The sequence below is a fragment of the Tiliqua scincoides genome, chromosome 1 (genome assembly GCF_035046505.1).
Source record: "Tiliqua scincoides isolate rTilSci1 chromosome 1, rTilSci1.hap2, whole genome shotgun sequence".
In the NCBI taxonomy this organism is placed as follows: Eukaryota; Metazoa; Chordata; class Lepidosauria; order Squamata; family Scincidae; genus Tiliqua; species Tiliqua scincoides.
Genome location: NC_089821.1, coordinates 58,466,680 through 58,483,446, shown reverse-complemented (window position 1 = coordinate 58,483,446; position 16,767 = coordinate 58,466,680). Strand labels below are relative to the sequence as shown.

Genomic DNA, 16,767 nt, shown 5'->3' with positions numbered 1-16,767 from the left:
CTTGGCCTTTCAGTGCAGGGTGGTGGTGTTAGGAGTGCTGGATATGAATTAACACTTTATGGACCCCACTTGGAGGCTGCTGAAGGCTCTTCTGCAAAGCAGCACTTCTGTAGGATCATTGCCACGTGTGCCTGCCCATTCATGTTGTTAACCTGTATGCTGGCCCCTACCAGTGCTAAGATCAGCAGTGAAACTGATGTAGAATCTCTGCAAGCCACACAAGGCTTTCTTCCTTATGGTCTGGAATTTTATGCCCTATGTAGGCCTCATGCTATGATCCCAGCATCAATCAAACCTGAAGTACATGGTAGTATGCTTTTGTATTCCCTAGGTTTCCTCTGAGATCAAAGAACCAACTGACACCCGTTTGCCAGAATCATCACCGATCCTGGCTTTTTAAAGCTAGCTTCTTTTTGAGGCTGCCTGGTTTCCTTCACCAGTCTGCAACATGACTGCCTTATTGTCAGATAAGCTCCCTCTCATCTTGTGCTAGCTTTGTACAGGTGTACGCCGCTTAACGACGGGGATACATTCTCCAATCCCAGTTGTTATACAATCAGGTCATTAAGTGAACATTCAGTCCAATCTATTACCTTTGTTGTGTGAACAGTCACTCCCTGCCAGACACTAGCTGGCTGCACAGGCTACTGGAGTCTTCTTTGTATTAACAGCCTCTCACAGACACTCTGCTGCAGGCTATGGGAGACACGATTGCCTCATTAAGAGTATGTTTATTGTGCTTTGACCACCATCATATATGCGGTCTGTCATTAAGTGAACGGTTGTTAAGCGGTGCCTGCCTGTATTTAGGTTCTTAAGAAAACTGTCTATTATTTCGGGTGTAATCCTAACCCCTTATGTCAGTGCCTTCCAGCACTGGCATAGCAGTGCCAATGGGACATATGCTGCATCCTGCAGTTGGGTGTCACTCACAGAGGCCTCTTCAAAGCAAGGGAATGTTTGTTCCCTTACCTCAGAGCTGTATTGCCCTTATGTCAGTGCTGAAAAGCACTGATATAAGGGGTTAGGATTGCGCCCTATATTACATACTGCCTGTGCTCCCATTCCCATCTCCCTGGCAGTCAGGCAGGGGAGCAGCCTAGAATGAACCCCTGGCACTCCACAGAGATTGCATTTCATTCTCAAAACAAGAAAAAGCCACCTTGGGTCCCCTTTGGGGAGGTGGGATAAAAAAATATGATGAAGAAAAAACCAATGTAGGCATTCTGTACTGCCAACTAGGCTCAGGGACAACCACTTGTACTAAAGATTGCACCCACTGCCTAATGTGTAACATGGCTCTTCAGAGGACTAGTGTTTGGTATATTTTATTGATCATCTGAAGATAGTTGAGTCATAGCAACCATTTATGTTAGCAAAACTTCACTGACACATGATATTTCCATAGCGTTCTTCATTTAGGAATAGGAATCTTACCATGCGTTGCAAAGATAGGGTTGAGAATCTTACACATAGCATTTCTCCCAAAGGGCGTGGAGGATAATGATGTTGTGCTTTTTCCATTCCTTGCTGTACTACCAAAGAATTTCTCCCAGGGCCTTGCAATACTAGATGGTATGACAAAAAAGCCTTGCAGTTACTCTGTGGGTGTTTCACAAATTCCAGAATCCAAAATGTAAAGGGAATTTGTGGCCTTTGTTGGTAGTTACCTATTCATTGTCAGTGCTGTACAATTAGTACCCTTTAGTAGCTTGCTGTGATGCTATTTATCACACACTTCACTTGCAAGACTCTGGTACTTCAGATTAACTCTCCATTAAGATCATCATCCTGCAATGCATTGCCGTTCTAGGTAGGAGCTTATCTTTAAGCATATGCATGATTTTGTAGCCATTCCATTTTGTGTGCCTAGAGTAGTGTTTCCCAAACTGGTTCGGGACCCACCAGTGAGTTGCAAACCGATTTTTGGTAAGTCACGAAAAGTTTTTGAAATTAAAAAAAACACACAGCTTACCATTCCGCCTTCGTACTGCATTCTTTCTCAGTAGATCTGGGCACCAGGATGCTCTGAGCAGTCACTTATGTTGCCTGGCATCCCAGAAGTCTGTGCAACAGGGCAGATGCGACTGCCCCGAATGTACTAGTGCCCGAATCTACTGGAAGAGGATGCTGTGCAGAGGCAGAACAGTAAGTTCTGCTTGTGGAGTGGAGGGCTTTCTCCAAACCCCGGATCCAGGTTTGGAAAGCCCTGATCTAAACACACATATGATATGTAACATCTCTAACAGCCTTGGGAGCATAGGACCCCAATTATTGACTGATTGATAAAAATATTTCTAGATGGCTTTTTTTTTTGTCTAGTGGGTCACAATAAGATTGTTGTATTAAAAAGTGGGTCCTGGTGCTAAAAGGTTTGGGACTCATTAAAACAGATGTTTTAACAGAGTTGGCATGATCTTGGCTTCAGTGCACTTTGTAGGATCAAATCCTAAAATACTTATTCCTGTTGCACTGACAGGGCCAGAAATAGTACACAACTTGCCTTCTGTTCTTGTAGCCTTTAACTTTGTGAAGTTTGTTAGTTTTCCCATTACACTCCTGCTGATTGCTTAAGTTACTGTCCCCACATTATAATTGTATGAAAATAGATACTTCGGGCTCAGTCAAAACATATTCTTTCTGTAAGTCTGTTAGTGTTGTTTCCAGCAAAATGTTGTTAAAAATAGCATGATTCAGTGATCACCAGCTGCAACAGTACTTGACTAATTAATGTATAAATGTGTGCATATACAAAGGCAACAGTTCAACACAGAGAAGTGTTGGCACATGGAAATCAGAGGCTTAAGCACATTTAATTTTGTGCTGTATTGTGACCAATATGTATAAAGCTAAGTCTGAAGAAAATCTTCAGTGTACAGTATGTACTGCTGTTGCATCCTCAAGTAGTTAGAGAGGTTGTAAACAAGTACAACATTATCTCCACATGGGGTAGGCTTGTTCAGCTGACAAATTTTGGAAAGAAGTAATAATATATGCAATTAGATAAATACAACAATTAAAGATAAGAGAACTGGCTAAGCATCATATTAGGTTGTTTTTAAAATCTTGTCACAGATAATTATAAAGAGAGAGCTGTGAATTTTGGGGAGCACTTAATATGCTGAACACTCATCATTCCACTTTTGCGATATTGTGAATATGCTCTTATTAGTTATATTAACTGCATCAAAAATAAGAAAAAGTCGGTAAGTTGGAATCCAGCTTATTCCAACTTGAGTATTCCACCAGTGATAATTTAGATTTTAAGGAATGGTAGTAACAGAGGTTCTTTTTATCATGCTATCACATAACGTATTGATGCTGTTAAATTCCAAGTTACGGTGACTGTTTTTATCATTGTAGTGGCTACCATACTTTTTGCGCTGATCGACAATTTTTCCTCAAAGTTTCCTAGGATTATACTTAGTATTCTGGTTATAGAAAATGGTGGCCATTACAATAGGAAGGTGCAGTGTGTGGGGAAGCAGGTGGGGCAGGGCCTCCCCACTGGAGTCCTTTGAAAAGCGCTGCTGCCATGTGAGGCACCTAAGCACCCACAATCCATGCTCTGCGCTTGTGTTATGGGTGCTGGGGTGCCTTATATGGTGGTGGCGCTTTTCAAAGGACTCCAGTGGGGAGGCTCTGCCTCACCTGCCTCCCCATCAACTGCACGTCCCTGCATCACAAGACAGTTGTGCGTTGTATCTCCTGTCAGGCAGGCAGCATACAGGCAGCATTGAAAATAGTGAAAGTAAAAATGTCTTTCTTTACCCCCGTCCTGAAAATGAATGAGGCATGAACGGGGTTTGTTTTCACAGCATGTTTATTCAGTATTCATTTCAGAATGAATGAACCAAATACATATGCCGCTTGTGGTTCAAGCTTCATTCATTCTGAAAATGATCACACATCTCTAGTTTGTGTTAACTCTAATTACTTAACATACTGCAGTTCCCCAAGTTTGTATGTAAGTTGTGTGTGAGCCCAATCATGTGGTCGGTGGCATGGCTTGCAAACGTGCTGTAAGGCACGTTCGCAGGGCGCACTGGTGCTGGTGCTGAGCTAGCGCGGGGCAGTCACCCAGGTTCTGCAGCTCTGCGGTCTCCCAGACTGCTGGGCTGCAGAATGGTAGGCGGGGGTGGGGACAGGGGCAGGGAGGAGGCATACCAGGGTGGGGGGAGGCTGGTGGGGTGGAGAGAGGGTGGGGAAGAAGCATAGCGGGGAGGTGTGACGTGGAGAGGGGGGCAGGCCGGAGGCATGCCTGGGGGAGGAATGGGAGGCGGATCCGTGGAACTTCGCTCCGCAGGATCCAGGGTGCTCATGGAGGGCTGCGTGCCCTACACAAGCGCCTTTTTTAACCAAAAGGTGGGCGGTAAAGTGAGTAGCGCCATTGCGGGGCTGTTTACCTTACTCGGGGGAAGGGGACTCGTCCCCTTCTCCCAAGGCACCTCCCGTGGTAGCGTGGGAGGCTCTGGATTTGGCGGCAGCCCTCCTCGGTGCTGCCTGTTGGAGGAATCTTAAAAAGTGGTTTCCTCTTTTGGGGGGAAGCAGAGTAGCTTCAGCAGCAGACCCCCCCCCCTTGCTGGGAATCAACCCCAGGGAGCCTCCCACAACCGGCTGACTGCAAATTAATAAAAGACAAACAACAATGGCTGGTTGAAGTTGCAAAAGAAGTCATTTACTCACGGTTCCATAGAAGCATATGTTACAGCATCTGATTATGATCAGAGGTTCACTAAACTTGAGATAACAAGGCCCTAAAGCTGCCTTGTCCTGCGTGTGCCATGTGGTCAAGATGGCAGCGCCAGCAGAGCCCTGCTGTGAGCCATCCCGTCAGGTCAGTGTTCTGTGAGAGGAAGAGAGAAAGAGAGAGGGCGTGTTCGGAGCAGAAGGAAAGATATAGGGTCTGGGCCACACCCCCACATAGGTCACCAAAAGGGGACAGGTAAAGTGTAGGGTCACTGGGCCATGGCTTAACCCTTTCAGGGCAGTGTCCTGCCACCTCTGGACAGCAGACGGAGTTGCTCCAAACTCCAACACCGCTGAGCCTGGACGCCCTGGGCACCTCAGAAGTGGGCTGCCCATTGTTTGTTTCACTCTCAACTAGTGCACAGAGGGAGAAGGGAGAGTAGTGGTGCCTGAAGTTCTCTCAAGTTCATTCTTTTTTTATTTTTTTTAAATTTTATTTTAAGCCAGTTTTAAAAAAATACAAACTCAGAAAATTAGAAATAACAATAAGAATAGAAATAAAAGCAAATTTTGAAAGTTGTGTGGAAGTGCAGAATTCTCAATCTACATTTATTTGTTCTTCCAAATCATATAACATATTAGTTATCATATCTTAAAGAATCTACTGATTATTTCTAAGATACATTTTTCAACCAAAACCAAACAAAAAAATTATCTATCAATTATCTATTCATCAAATCCATAATTAAGTTTAAACCCATATTCCCCTTCATGCGCAGGAAGTCCATGAATGGTTTCCAATTGTCCATAAAAGTCTTTACTGACTTCTCTTTAAGAAAAATCATGTTTGTCCATTTCAGCTAAGTCCAATATCCACCGTTCTTCAACTGAAGGTATCTCTGGAACCTTCTAGTACTTAGCATACAGTATTCTTGCCACATTATCATATATAAAAATATAGTTTCAAAGTCTTTCTGGTTCCAATCATCAAATATTCCCAACAGTTCTGGTTTCATTTGCAGATTTAACTTAAGTATCAATTGCATTTGCTTGTGTATCAAAGTTCAATATCTTTTTGCTTTGGTACATGTCCATCTGAAGTTCATTTTCATAGTGGGAACCCATGGTTGCCCTCAATGTCAAATCCTAGTCATGGTTTAATGAGTGACAGAACAGCAGCTCAGTTGTCTTCTCCATAAAAAAAAAAGTTCTCTTTCCTGACACAGAAGCATCTCTATCTGTAATATACTGACTGGATATTCTGCTACTATTTTGTTGGGAGGACCTGAAAGAGCAGTACTGTGCCTAGGGGAAAATGGTTTTGCGGCACACATTGATTTATCATGTTAAAAAGTCATTACTAAATGGGAGACAAGCTCATTCTGAAACATTGCACTTGCTAATATGTACTGATCTGCTCTTGCTTTTGGCTTGCGTGCAACAAGAAGCAATGAAATGGGAGACAACTTACAGTATTTAACTAGTCTTGTGCAGCATAATGGTCACTTTGGATAGGCCCAAATTTTATCCAGGAAAGTGTTTAGTTTTATCTAAATGAGTGCACTTGTCAATGTTTGCTCTAATAAACCTCCACAGAAGTATAGGCCCTCAGCATGTTTTCATGCTGTCCTTGGAACCTCAGCACTAAGAGCCATTTGAGACAATCTGCTTTTACATTAATGTGCATAGCCAGGAAGTTATTTCACTTTACTTTACTTGAAGCAACTCTGTGAGAGGGCCCCATGTTTCTCATTTTAGAGCTAGAGGTGGAGATCTCTGTCTGACAGATAGCACAGTTCCCAACTTCACCGTGTAAGACCAATTCATACAGTATTTTTGACAGCTGATGGTGGTGGCATCTCTTTTAGACAGGGCACTCTTAAGGGAAGCATCGCTCTACTGGAGTTTTTAGAAAATAAAGGAAGAACATTCTCTTCTACCAGGTTTTTGAGTTAGGAACTAGTTTAGGATGTTGGCTCTTAATTTATAATCTGTAGTGGCAGTGATGATGTTTTAACATGAAAGCTGCATTAATGGTCTCTCATGGCCTCAAAAGACATAAATTTGGAAGAAAAAGTGCCTTCATGCACAGATAATAATGCTTGAAGAGGGACCTCATGTAATACCATAAATGAGAATCATGATCAGGAAGTGACTAAAAAATGGATTCTTGGATTTAAAAAAATCATACAGGATATCTCCATACAAAACTGTAACACTATGCTTCTTCTGTAAAGAGCTGGCAAGATCTAATTGTATTCTTAAACCTAGGCTTGGATGGTGTAGACTTGGGGCTGATTCATGTATTATATTTCACAATATATACAGTATGTTATTTTAAGTGGTCTAATGATTCCTACAGAAGCAATGTTACCTATGAAGAACTACCAATGCAGAAACTTGTGAAATACTACAGATCAACTTTCATGAGGACCCCCCACTGACTGTTTGCTGATGAAACAGTACAAAGAACATAATACCCAACCATGTTTGAATGATGGGCTCATCTACGCCCTTCTCTTCTCACGTGTTCTGATTCACTCATATTTTCTACCCTTTCTCCCCTTTTTAAGTGTAAATCTTAAGCCTCTGCACACCTTATTTTCATCCTTCCTGTACTGCCACCACCTCCTTTCCCACTGCCTGCTGCTTCTTTAGCTATTTCTTCCACACTTAGTATCCTCCCATCTAGCCTGTTTGGAGAGGTTGTGAGTGCTGTGGAACAGCAGTTGTAATAGAAGGAGGCACAATCCTGTTTCAGTTGCTCTTTTGGAAGAAGAGCAATTTTAACAGGTTCACAGCTGCCCTCTATTTTTCCTTCAAGCCTTGCCAGTGCAATTGCTTATTTGTGGCAGTGGCCCTGGAAGTTACCGCTATCCTGATGGTCTTCTTATTGGCTCTTTCCCCCTCTCTGCATCTCACCAGTTCACTGCTCCCCAACTCACCACTCAAAAAATTGCTTCAGCTGGCCTCATGGTAGACCCCTGAAGTTTGTCTCTAGTTTGCAGCAAACCATAGTTTGCCATTTTTTCCCAAACCAGCAAACCATGATTTATCCTTTTCAGGGCAAGCACGTATCACAGTTTGCTAGTTCAGTTGTATTAGGGCTGGTTTTTCCACAGACCAAAGTGTGATACAATAAGATTTCAAGCAATCACAGTGATGAGCCTCAGTTTGTGATTCATCCAATTTGAACATATGAGAGACTCCTCCTAATCTCTTATCCACCTAACTAACAGTTCTAGGAGATGTGCTCTCTCATCTATTTCCAGCTAGCATTTTCACCATGGAGTGTAAGACCCTGTTATGGATCATGAGCTAAGAGAATCATCACATGAGATGTGCACACTCATTGCATTTTCCACATATGAGACTTTAGCATCTCTAATAGCTGAAGAGTCTGGCGGTGGATACGTTTTCTGAAAGCAGTAAAATGCACATTTTCATCATGGATAGCTTTATCTGCTAGAAGGTGAGTTAATGGAATATTAAGTGTAGAAGATGAGCTTTCCTTGAGAGTGAATAATGAGAATAGAAATTGTGACAAAAGTCTATTGCATTTCTGAAGTTGTAAGCAGAACTGAAAGTTAATGCCGTTTTGAGAAAAGTTCACTCGGGGAATCTATCAGATGGGGATGCTTGGTAATCATTTTAGCTTCAATTATATAAGGCCACATAAAGTATTTGCTTGGAAATCCTAGTGTCATAAATACAGATGGCAGATACTAAAATGAATTGTCTCGTAAAAAGATGGTACAAGGCAAGAAAATGAAACACCAAGTCCAGCAGCTTGAGATCCAAGGTGAGATGGAGGCAGAAGTAGTCTCCCAAGTCCCCCTCTCCCTTATTCCAGAGATAAGGGTGAAAATTTGTGTGTGTGTGAATAACATGGGCATCATTATATTTGTAGTGGAGTTCGACTTAGACCTGGAAGATCCAAGTTCAAATTTCCTCTTGGCCAGGAAGCTTCCTAGGTGACCTTTGGCCAGTCACTTAGCCTCACCTACCTTACAGGATTGCTGTGAGGCCAAAAGGAGGGGAGAAACCATGTACACCATCCTGAGCACCTTGGAGTAAAGGTAGTGTAAAAATGTGAAGATAAATAAATGGTGATGTATCATATTGACTAACAGCCCATAATAAGTGACTATCACCACCTTCAGGTGTAGCAGTATAAAGTGGTTGCCACTGCATCCAGTAGCCCTGCTGAGGCCTCTGGAAATCTTCTTGGGGGAAGAGGACTTTTGTCCCCTTCCCCTGGGAAAACTCCAAGTCCCACAATGGGGCTTCTGAAGTCTGTGCTGGCTATTTTGGCTATTTTACAGACTTGAGATCCTCTGTGTCAGGCTGTGTAGCCCGACACAGAATATAGGATATGGTCCCACCCCCCCTTCTGCCCTGGTTCCTATCCCCGCCCCACCCTGGAACACCCCCTCCCCCGATGCCCTCACTTCCACCCAGAGCTCTTGTCATACTCCAGGCGGCATCCATCTGGTACTGGGCTCAGCAGCAACTGGTACTGGGCCAGCATCAGTGCTCACTCTTACCTGGGTGTCCAGACATGCCTTATGGTACATTCGTGATACCCAGTACCGAAGCTGGAGCTCAGTGCCAGCACTGAGGTAGGACTCTAAATTATCTGTGGCTTTTATCCCAATCTTCAACTGTTTCATCCTTTCTATTTGTAGCATCCTGGGTTATCTTGACAACAAGTCATGAATTTCTCTCCATAGAAATGGAAGGGCAGATTCTGTTTAAAGTTCATTTGGCTGCCTGTACAGTCCAGGCCATTAGCACTTCTGGAAAGAGAGAACCTGCTCCTACTTTCTCCCTTTAATAGATTCATGGCTGACTTAGCCATTCTCATAGTGATAAATAATATACCTGCTTTTTGCAGCTGTGAGCATGCTGGGGCCTGGATAAAAGCAATCAACTCAGCACAAAGCTGCTTTCCCTCCAGTCTAATACCTTTTCAGGAAGGGGAGGGAGGACTTCTGCTGAAGAGCATCCCCATTACAGAGAGGAACAGCCTTGTTACCAGGTGAGCATTTAAACACGTGTAGCAGGGGTTTAAACACGTGATCAGGTGTAGCAGGGGTTCCATGAGCACACCATAAATGACCACTTTCTGCTGCATGCACTAGCACTCTGGGGTTCCCTGTGACTCTGCACATGCACTGGCAAGGCTCCCTGAGACTCATTTTTGGGAGTGCAAAGTGCTCCAGAGAGCAGTAAGTTCGAAATCCGCTGCCATAACTCAATGGTTTGGTGGGGAGAGGGAGGCAAGGTGCAAGAGTGAAAGAGGAACAAAGCAAACTTTTTTTGTGGGGATAGTTTACACTAACAGGAAAGGGAATCAAAAAGCAATCTAATGTCTCCACAACTAGGCCCTAAGCAATTACTACAAAGCAGGGAAATCAAGAGAGAGAAGAAAGTAAGTCATTAGAAAGAAAAATGGGGGCATGTAATGGTGCAAGCATGTAAGAGAGAAAGAAGGGGAGAAAGGATTTAAGAAAATATCTGGGTTTTCCAGACAGACCTGGGGCTAAGAAATTGGGGGTTTTATGGTATAGGGACAAAAGGGCAATGGAGGAAAGCTGGGGAATGGAAGGAAAAAGAAGGGAGATACATTCCTGTGGTTTGAACCATGGCAAATGGCTGTGGCTAGAGAGTGGGTCTCTAGGGGATGCAGGCAAGTGCGCTAAAGCAGCTTCATCCCCTTGTGGGGGGGGGCAGCCAGTCTCTCCCACCAAATAACACTTCTAAAGAGCCCTGCAGTTATTTGAAGGGAGCTCACCCCGGCTTCCCAAAAGTTTGAGTAACTGGAGTGGCAGTCGGGGAAGTTTGTTTGGGATGGAGCCTTGAGTCCAATCTCAAGTCTCCCCTAAAGCAGTACAGGAAAAAAATGGATTCACTCACACACAGAAAGGTAGAAAATAACACGCACAAAACCTGTCATTAGTCTGAATACACATGAGACTATGCAAGACAGAACAGAGTTTGTGGATCAGTGGTGAGGCTGTCCCAAAGATCAAGGTCACCTGCCTGTATCTATTGGATTGAATGTGATGCATTGAGGGAGTTGTAGAGCAAGACTGGGCATATCTCCTGAGAGACAGACAGACAGACAGACAGACATTACTTAGTTTTTATGCTTGTTTGCATTGTAGTAAATATCCATTTGAAACCTAAGGTGGCTGTTATGTTGACAAAGAAACAAGAGTGTCTTTTCCCCATTTGTTTCATTACAGAGATGAATGTAATTGTTTCTCTGGGCTTGTTGAAAGTGCAAAACCCACACTGAAAATAGCCTGACAGATGGGAAGAGAAATACGGAAGTCTTATTATATTGCATATCTGTGGTCATACCGTCTGTTTTGTAGACAGGTGTCTTTTAGTTCACCTTGTACATCTGTAGCCTTAGCAGCAGGGAGCACTTCCAGCCAGCTGAATGATGTAGGGATGATCTCTGAGGAGTGCAGAGAACATCTCATGGTACTATTGAAAGTGAGTGTGAATGGGAGTAGTGGCATCTGAGGTACTGAAGAAGGAAAGGGGTGGAAGAGGCAAGAAAATCCTGATGAGAAGGGGGACAATGAACCTTTCAACTCTGCTTGGTGAGGAATAAATTGGAATAGAAAGGTGCCTTCCCTGTCACTCACAGTGCAGATTGAATGTGAGGTGCCTTGTCTCAGAAAGACAGGAGCACAGGTTCACTTATGAATGGAGCCCATCTGCCGACTGTTTCAGAATAAAATTAAAGATCTAGCAGGTGAGAAGTGAATGTCTTCTTTCCCCTGTTTCTGAGAGGCTAGTGGCTTTTCACGTTGTCAGCAAAGACTTCAAGTGTGAGTTCTTTTCTTTACCAAGACTGGTAGCTGATGAGAAGTCAAACCACATGGGTGCAGAGATAACATTTGCAGCATGGTTTGACTCCTAGGCAACAATACAGTACTCTTGATATGTATTGGTCCTCAAACTTTGTTGATCACAGACCCAAGACCAAATAAATGGGTGCTCTGTTTTTCAGCTTCATTTGGGGAAAAGTGATCAGATCAAGTAAGGGGGAGGAGGAAATGCATCATTTTGACACCTGCTGGATGAAATTTTTGTGCTTGATGCTTCCCTAGCGTAGAAGGGGGCTGGGAAAATGCCTCATATCTTGAAGATGACATATTGCAGATAGGGATTTTAGTATGTCATTTTTTCCAGCTGTGTTTGAATTACAGGTTTGTTGTCTTCTGCACAATGAATGAAAAATAAATTGCTGAAGTTAACCTCAGAAACAAAAACTGCAGATGATTCATTAAACTCAGATCTGTGAATGATGTTTTATCCTGATCAAAAAGTGAAAGGAAAGCATTTGGCTATACCACGCCTCTAAAGCTGCAGTCCTGTGCATGGAGAACTGGTATCCATGCTCACTAAGTAAATCTTCAGAGGTGACATGCAACTGAATTCCAATTGCTTTGGGGGAGGGGCAATAGCACAGGTGGGTTATTGCTTTTCATGCCCTGCTTGTGGATTTCTCTTGGATATCTGCCATATTGGTCACTATGGGAAACAGGAATTCATGGGTCTTTGATCTGCTCCAACAGGGTTTTTCTTAATTACTTTCATTGAACTTCTTACTTGTTCAAAGTGAGCCAGTTCACTTCTAAATTGTAATGCTTTCCAACTTTGTGAATAGTTTTCTCTTATTCTTTTGCCTATCTCTGTTTCCCCAAATTTACTGCCCCCATTTTAACATTTCTGGGAAAACATTTCTGCAGTTTTGAGGCCATGACTGGAGAGTGATTCTCTGTAGCCTGAACCAAGGGCTACAGGCAAAGGGGGAACCACTTGGTGTGTCATGAAATTGCTTCATTCACTTACAGTGGGGGAGCTAATCTCTCCCACCAAGTAACTCCCTGAGAGGGAATTAACTGGAAGGTGTGATTTCCCTTATTGACTAAGTTCAGGGGATTTGTTTAATGGAGGTCTGAGCCAGCCTGTTTTGGGTGTTTTTGTGATTGTTCTGGTTAAAAGTGTGACCCTCACTGTGGCCTATGGCTCTGAGCCCTCTTGCTATCAGTCCTGGATCTAGCACTGAGTTGGGCTGTGCTTTTCGGGCATGTTCCCTGCATGCCTCAAAATAAAAAGACTAATCAGACAACAGTGTACCCTGTATATTCAGGTTTCAGTTCATTGCTACTTCCAGGAGAAACCTCTTTTGTGTTTCATACTCTTTTTTGCACAAACGCTCCTCAAGCATGAGTGTGGAAGGAGTCATTTCAGAGAGGTGGAGCGCGTGTTTTACAGGCATAAGATCTCAGGATCAGTCAATCTAGTTAAAAAGATCTTGGGTAGCAGGGTTAGAACTCTTTCCAAGAACTTGGTGAGACACTGTCTGCTAATCAAATGGACAGTAATGGCCTAGAGATCAACAAATAGCCTGAAAAGCTATAGACAGTTTTCACAGAACACTGGTTATCAGGTCTCAGTCTCTTTGGGAGGTGAGTTGGATGCTCCCTGAGTCAAATAAGCCTCTTCAAGGGTTAGCAGGCAAGGTGAATCTGAAAGCATGAGATAAATGATTGGGATGTTACATAAAACCTACACCTCACCCAAAGCTTCACTGAGCTGTTTCTAAACTCCTCCTTTTTTCTTTTAGATATTTTCTAGGAGGCAGCAATTCCATCTCATCCAATTAGTGAGATATAAAACTTAAGAATACACTGTATTCTATAGAATTACGCAAACAGCTGCATGACTTCAGCGAGGAAGAAGTCTTTTAGTTTTCAATGTTGTCAGTGAGAATACATCTCATTGAATGTATTTGCTACCCTTTGCTACTAATTAACTAATTCTCTTTCATCTTGATTAGCCAATCACTTGGGGGTTTTGGTATGGGAGAGAAAAGTTGGGCAAGGCCAGTTGCGAGATAGAGCTCCTTAAATGAAGGAAAAAGAAGTAGACCATTTGTACAGATAGACAAACAGCTGTGGATGCCCTTGTGAGAGGGAGCTGGACTTGCATGAGTGAGGCCAGGTTCAAAACAACCCAAGAAATTTGCTAGTTGACCATGGGTCAATCATGTACCTCAGTCAAACATAACTTGAAGAATTAAGAAATTTGAAATTACTACTACTACTATTACCACTATTACTACTACTACTATTACCACCGGGTAGATGGGACTCGTTAGCCTGGAAAGGCAGCTCATCTGAGAGAAGGAAAACTCTGTTCCTAAACCTCCACTGCCTTGCGGCTACATCCAGTTATGGAAAAGGCTTCAGGAGTCAACCTCGAGGTAAAATCCGGAGCCGGAGTCCCTGAGGCAGTTCGCGGCTGTACACAGTCACGCTCTGGCAACTCCTGCGACGCCGCTGGAACCAACCGTATTGGCTTCTGCCTTTTCATTGGACCATTTCAGCGACGTGGAGAGGGGGGATTTGCTGCATGGGTAACAGCCTATCCTCCATACCTACTTTACCCAGGCTTCGTGCACTGGAGAGGACACTGTTCCAGAACCACCATTCAGAGCGCGATACCATAGTCTTCTGAGACTGAAGTATGCCAACATGGATATTACCACTACTACTATTGTTGTTGGATTCTGATATGTGTGAGTGGAGTAACACACAAGGAATCTTTCCCACCCCTTTGTCCTTTCATAGGAGTCTGAGACCATAGGAGGCTTGGGAGATCCTCTAAGTGGGTAGCTGGCTAATAGGGATGCAGGGCCGTGAGCATCACTAAAAATTGGAAGCAGGCATCATTCATGAGCAGAGTTCTACCCTGTTTTCTGGGATTGTCTTCTTCCCCTCCGCTGCCATTATTCCAAAGGATCACTGGATCCTCAGGATAGTCTTTGGAGGGAGCTTATGGTGCTATAGTGGGGAACAGAGGCTGAGAAAGATTCCTTTTGCAGGTATTGTGCTTGAGCAGGTCCGGCTCTGGACCTGAGTCATAATTTTATAATTATTTCCAATGATGTACAGTAGTTAAAAATGTTGGACTATAACTTGGGGAGACCCATCCTCAAATCCCTATCCAGACATGGAGTTCTTTGGGTGACACTGAGCCAGTCACTATTTCTCCACCTAGGGTTATAGTCAGGATAAAATGGGATTGAATGCCCTGGAGGAGGGACTGGATAAAAGCATAATAAATAAATTGTAAGCCAAATACTGCTCAGCACTGAAGTCAGTTTTTTTAATAGACAGCTCCTGTCTGCAAGCTCATCCTCTGAATATGAGCTGACTCATGAGGGAAAGGAAAGGGTAGAGGGGAACCTCGGTTCAAAAGGCAAGAGCTGAGTTTTTAATACATGGTTAACATTAGCAACTGCGGGAGCCATCCAAAGTTCAAGAGGAATAGCATTCCCCCAGTAAGGATCACCAAGGGGGAATGGACATAATTGCAATGCTAACAATGTACCCTTCAATCCAATGGGATAATTTTGGAGGAAAGAAAGGACACAGTTGTGAAAAATAATGTGAGTTGTAGAAATTTGTATTTGTAAATAAAACACAGCCTTTGGACTAATCAGGCTCTGTACGACCTGGCATCACTGCTGTCGAGAGAGTGCTGAGGGTTCTTCTGAACTCTCCTGCCATGAACCGTAGTTAATCATGACTGTGTGTCCCAGCATCAGCATCTTGTCTCTGAACAATTCTGTGGCTTTTGAGGAAACAGTGATTAGTCTTTGTTAAGAATGCAGGTTGAGCCTGGCTGCAGTGATGTGAAGGTAACAGGTGTAATGTGGATTGAATTGTAATGATGTGTAATGATAATATGATATTTAAATGGTATGTTTGGGGGGGGGGGAATCCAAAAGCTTGACATTAAAAATGATGTTGCAAAAGGGGTTGAGAGAAGGGGGGGCGGGAAGAGAAGGGCAGCCATTAAAATGCCAATCTCTACTCAGCTACTTGAAATTGCAGCTTAAATTTAGTATCATTTCAAAGCTCAGAACAATCTTTTATATGACTTGGAGCTGAAGCTACATTTTCTCTGTGGTTGTGGAGAATATTGCTGTTCAAAGAGATGTCAGCATTTTCAAACAGCTAGAAATTGAGTTGCTCAGAAAGTATAGAGCCCAAGATGGCAAAGACTGCAAAGAGTACAAATGCATACCGGAGGAAAAATGTTTCTTTAAAAAAAAAATTCTCTCTCCAGTCTTGGCATTGAGTAATGTTTTTAAAGTACTTCTTGAATGGCTTAGGTTTTTGGCAGTAAATTTTCCGTCAAAGCTGTAGCAAACTTGTTCTACCAAGCCTCTTTTGCTTCCTGCAAATGTTCTTGTTTGGTGAATGTGAAGAGCATGTATTGAGCATTATCAGGCTATTTCTCATCCTGGTCAATTTGAACAACTTGGATTTATCTTTTTCTTAAGTGATTTCTACCATTTACCATTTCTTAAAGTGACTTTTACAAACTTAGGGCACTTGGGTTAATTCATGGGGGCTAAATTCTGCTGATTCCTGCTACTTCAGTTTGACGGAGTTGTGGATCAGATTATATACGAGTTATTTTTTAATAGAGGGAAGATTTAGCATACATTTATATGTTAAATCAAATGGATATTAAGGTTAAAAGCAGTCCACACTGCAGCTAGCTTCTTTACCCAAATCTTTTAATGCCTTAGGTTTAGACTGATAGTAATTTGAAATATTAGTAGTATTTTTTTGAGGCTTAATTTGTAAAATTTTTAACTTTTAAAAGTTTAAAATATGTTTCATGGCTAAAATGGTTTTCATACATTGATGCATTATTTAGTAGTTCCCAGCAGTGCATTTAACTTCTACTTATTCGGGTAATGTAGTATGTGAAACTGCTATGTTGCATCAAGGAACATTTTGTGTCCCCAGCCTTGCCTATGACTCAGAGATGCCCCAAAATGCAAGACTGTGATGTTATCACCGGAGGATGACTTGTGGATGGATGCTGGATATCAGGGATGGCCTTAGGAGCTGCAGGACCCAATTGGCAAAACATTTTTGTGGGGGAGGGACCCTCATGGCCCCCCTACTCACTAGGATGAGTGGTAGCAGTGAGGCACGTGGCAGCAGCGTCACTGCCAACTGCTGGGGG

General features: G+C 43.0%; 1 protein-coding gene across 5 annotated transcripts in view; it reads left to right on the top strand.

Moving 5' to 3' along the window:
* The window catches only part of TSPAN4 (tetraspanin 4), a 375,697-nt gene that overhangs the window by 31,089 nt on the left and 327,841 nt on the right, over window positions 1-16,767 (top strand). The window contains exon 1 of one of the 5 annotated variants that reach the window (XM_066610319.1): window positions 9,711-9,730. The exons of the other annotated variants lie outside the window; for them this stretch is intronic. The gene's annotated coding sequence lies outside the window, so the exon portion shown is untranslated. Of the gene's footprint in view, window positions 1-9,710; window positions 9,731-16,767 lie in introns of those variants that run through there. 5 annotated transcript variants of the gene reach the window in all.